Source organism: Canis lupus, chromosome 37 (assembly GCF_003254725.2).
Source record: "Canis lupus dingo isolate Sandy chromosome 37, ASM325472v2, whole genome shotgun sequence".
In the NCBI taxonomy this organism is placed as follows: Eukaryota; Metazoa; Chordata; class Mammalia; order Carnivora; family Canidae; genus Canis; species Canis lupus.
In genome coordinates, this window is record NC_064279.1 from 562821 (window position 1) to 567721 (window position 4901).

The 4901-nt window shown below is 39.7% G+C and overlaps 1 pseudogene; it reads right to left on the bottom strand.

The window, feature by feature from the left end:
• Positions 1 to 803: 803 nt before the first annotated feature.
• Positions 804 to 4641, bottom strand: LOC112656441 (lysine-specific demethylase 3A-like; annotated as a pseudogene).
• Between the last annotated feature and the right edge of the window lie 260 nt (positions 4642 to 4901).

Here is a 4901-nt window from a genome sequence, read left to right on the forward strand (position 1 = left end):
AATTCAACTATGTCCTTACTATCTTTTGCCTGCTTTCTCTATCCATTCTGACAGAGTGGTGCTGAAGCCTCAAATCATGATAATAAATTCATCTATTTCTCTTTGCAAATCTGTTAGTTTCTGCCTTACATGGTTTGATGTCACTTTTATTTTAGCACAGGTATTTTGCAAGCTTTTAAAAATTATGTGAATAATGCAAAAATACTTAACACTTAAAACCAGCAAAGCTTCATTTAAGTAAAAAACTTTATTTAAAAAAGATTATTAACCCCCAGAATTTTACAGAAGTAAATTTCTACTCTATAATGTCAATCCTATGCAATATAATAAAAACTCTATCATTAGCTATTGATTTCCTCTATTGTTCTTCTGAATCTTATATGACAGAGGAAGGGGTACTTAGACAAACATGGAACAAAATTCAACCCAAATAAACTGCAAAGTGTTTCCTAATAGTTGTAAATGCATTTTGTCTACACTATCCAAATAAGTAGCTATGGAGTAACTGTAGGTATTGCACCAAAGCTAGTAAGAGATTTTGTTTTTGCAAGTTGGTAAAAACTGCACTAGGTGAGAAGTCACAGTTTAAGGATGCATGTTCTGTGACTATTTACTACACACATATATTTAGTGTCTCTAAACACTAGAAATATACATTATCAGAGTACCCTCAAAAGTCAGGTGTGATTTTTTTTTAAATGAGGAAACTTGATTCTTAAAATCCACAGGAATCCTACCTGGAGTTTTAACAGCTACCAATAAATCACTTCCATTGTTCCAAGGTTACAGCATCTCTGGGACCTTCAGAGTTTGATGAAACTGGATTTGCTGGCTTTTCGTATAGCAGAAGCCACAGTAGATAACATTCTTCACCTGTAATGTGTCTTCATGATTAGCATAAATCTGTGACAGATGACAGAATTACTGAGTATGCCAGGAGCATTGTTTAACGCGCTCTGGAGAAAGAAAATCATCAGCCAACCGATACAGTTAAATAGGTCATGAACATAATACGGAGTTCCTACTGGGATAATTACCACATCTCTGCTAACTTTCAGTTGCCCAGCCTTCAGCTTCATACTCTTAATGAAGCTGCTTTCGTAGTGATGGGTCTAAACACCAGGTCATGGTTGCTGGTTCTTCCTGAGCTCGCTTTTCTGATGACTCTTAAAGAAATGCTCATGACTTCTTGGTCTCTTTTCTGATAAACATACCTAGTATGTATGTACCAGAAGGCTCTTGGTTTCTCTTTTCCTTCAATAAATTGCTTTATGGTGAGAATCTCCATCTTGAACAGTTTTAAGGACTTCTCAGTCACACTGTCCTTTTGAATTTCTCACATAGACAATGACATCAGCTGCATCAGATATGTCTCAGTAAAGATGTTACTCCACAGTTTTTATTTTCCAGAGTAATTATCTGCATTATACATCTTGGGACCTCAATCTGGCCAAAGTATTTTGGTAGCCTAGAGTGAAAATACAGTTAGTTCACCATCTCACCTGGTGTATTCAAGCAGTGGAATGTTGTCCCTGAGATCATCAAACCTGGAAGACATCATATCTCTAAAATTTCTTCTTCATGGCTAGCCCTTAAATTTCAACATCACTAATTCCTTTTCATTTTTCAAGAAATGTGGAACTCCTTCAAATCCACTTCAAAAGTCTCCTGTAGTGACTTCAGTGATGATTTCATTGGTCCTTGCTATAGACTGAATGTGTTCCCCCAAATTCATTTTTTAAATCTAATCTCCCCATGTGATGATATTTAGAGGTGGGGCCTTTGGGAGTTGATTAGGCTCTGCCCTTATTAATTCATTAGTGCCATTATAAAAGTCCCCAGAAAGTTCCCTTGCCTCTGTCCTATGAGGACATAGCAGGAATATAGTTGCCTATGAACATAGAAGTGGCCCTCACCAGACACCAAATCTTTCAGCCCCTTGATCTTGGGCTTCTCAGTCTCTAGAACTGTGAGAAATAAATGCTTGCTTTTAAGCTCTCCAGTGTACGGGATTTTGTTATAGCAGCCCAAATAGACTAACACATCCCACAATTAACTAGATCAACTAACTGGTCACCAGACTCTTTGACAAAGGGATCCCTGGGTGGCGCAGTGGTTTGGCACCTGCTTTTGGCCCAGGGCGCGATCCTGGAGACCCGGGATCGAATCCCACGTCGGGCTCCCGATGCATGGGGCCTGCTTCTCCCTCTGCCTGTGTCTCTGCCTCTCTCTCTCTCTCTGTGTGACTATCATAAAACAACAACAACAACAACAACAAGATTCAGTGTTCAATTTATGATGCATCCAGACAACATTACTGGCTGCTTTTGTTTCCAATACTTCCTGAGCACATTCCAGCTCCTCTTATTGTCGAAATCTTGCAAGCACAGTAAACAATGGCCATGCAGCCAATAGTGAGGAGTATCAGAATGTTGTGCTTGTCATCATTTCTTGGGGTTCTCACATAAATCAGAGCAAGTCTTATTTTCTATCGAAGAAGCAAAGATATCAAGAATTTTTTGTGTATTCTTGTGTCCATTCTGTCTGTTTTCTTTGTTGACATTCTCTCTGGTAAAGTCTGCTGGCTAATTTAAAGGAAAAGTGCTGGTTGGACAGGTCAATTTTATGCTGTTGGCTGGCTCGGAGGCTGCACTCTCATCCACAGCTGCCGTCTCCAACACTGAGGGATTTTACAAGAGCGCAGCATCAAAGCTAGCTTTTTCTCTAACTAAAGGAGTCTGCTCTATGTCTCTGAGGCTGGCTTTGAGAAGAGCTTGAAATATCTGCTTTAACAAGGACAATTTGCCTTTTTCCCACATTTTGTTCTTACAAAATGAATAGTCTCCAACATTAAAGAGAACTTTTCTAAGGGTGATCTGTGTAGACATCAAGTTCCTTGGTTCATATACCTGACTCTTCACTCATCCCACCCAAGGAAAAATCTTGTAGATGGCACCCTGTTGGCAATTTTTGCTCTTCATTTGGTAGCAATCCACGCATACTCCAAATTTAAACTGAGGACACGGCTTGTGCAAGTTGAAGATACGTATTACATACATCACATATTTCTTGAATACTTTTGGCAGCTCACTCTCTGGCAACCATCTAACATATGCTCTTACTATGACTCTATAGTTGACACAACTTCCTTTTCAGAAATCCCCATTTGACATAATGGTCTCCAGTGTTGGTCAGGATGTACTTTTCTGTATCCAAATCAGTTCCCACCACATTTTTGGTTAAAAGTGACCATAAGCTAATTGCTGTTATTACAAACATTTGACATAGAGGCAACACAGGAAAAACAAACAAAGACTACACACACACATCAGGCTCTAATAAACTAACAAAGTTTCCTAAGGCTTGTGAGGAGACTTGTGATTACCTAGCTCCCTTTACTTTTTCCTCACTCACCTCAGAGAAATGGTGATTAAGATAATGAAACTGACATATTTCAGCTCTAGTAAGTTAGGAATGGTTTAGAAAGCAGGAAGCAAAATATCTGACTAAATAACAAGTGCAAAGATAGGTGATTGCTGATGTTGGTCAACCACTAAGCCATGTCGTCAGGAGCCTAGACTTTTATTTGTTTGCTCCATCATCCATAGTTGTTAGTTTTTCATCTTTGTGTTTTCAAATTATGGCCCCAAAATGCCCACTGAAATTTCAAGCAAGAAATAAGAGGAAAAGACCATTTTCAGCCCCTACAGTGCTTTTTATCGTGGAGGTCAAAGCTTTCCCAGAAGTCCCCAGTAGATATCATCATATATTTCACCGGCCAAGACTGGGTCATTTGGCCACCTTTAGCTCCAAGCAAATCTGGGAAATTCTCTTGTATGGACAAGAACAACAAGGTTAGCTTAGATTAATTATGATTCATCTTCTGGAGGAGGTCAGACTAGTGCCTATATTAGCCATCTTTCACTGTGATGATGCTTCATAATAAGTAACTCCCCAAATCTTAGTGGCTTATTAGAACAAGAGTTTGTTCCTCACTTATGAGCACATAGGTCATCTGTGATTCTCCTGGGTTTGGCTGGGATCAACTAGGCTTGGATAAAGTACTGTGTGTGTTTTCATGTCTGCCCTATTCATATTCTTGTTCTGGTATTGCTGATGTCCCTGGCATAGTCTCATGGCAAACGGTAGGCACACAAGAAGCCGGATAAAATCACACACATAAACACATTTAGAATCTCTGCTCATGTCATGTACAGTAACATTCCATTTCCCAAACAAACTGGCCAGTTCCAAAACACACTGGGCAAGGATATATACTCGGCCTACTCCAGTGGAAAGTGCTACAAAGTCACACACCAAAAGGTGTGGATGTACAATTCTATTAGAGAGAGGATGAAGGGCTGGGAACAAAAATCTAACTATCCCCTAATTCCAAACAAACTGGGGTCCTGAAAGCAAGAGAGAATGGAATAACTGTTGGGTAGCCATGCAACAGTGCGTTCCACACTAGAACAATCAAAAGAAGACTCAGAAGCTTATTTTGGGGGGTTCAGTTATCAGGAGGAAGATGAGGAAAGTGAGGAAATGGATGTGATTACAGACTGCTTTCTGGGCAGGGGTTTCCAGCGATAGCTGTGACAGACTGTTGAATAGGTTGACATCACAAACTCTCAGTTCCATAGTCTATCAGCATTTGAATTCCTGCTAATAGCGAACATCTCTGATGCAGTGTGTGACGGGTACTAAAGTACTTTATATGCATACTTTATCCTCACAACAAACCTATGAAGTTACCCTGATTTTATAGCTGAGAGGTCAAGTAACCGAGGCAGGTCTTTATAGATGGCAAAGCTATGATTGGAACCCAAATCTGTCTGATTTCATTCACTTAGGCATCCACTACTTGTCAGGCACCATGCTTAGTGCTGAAGATGCAGGTC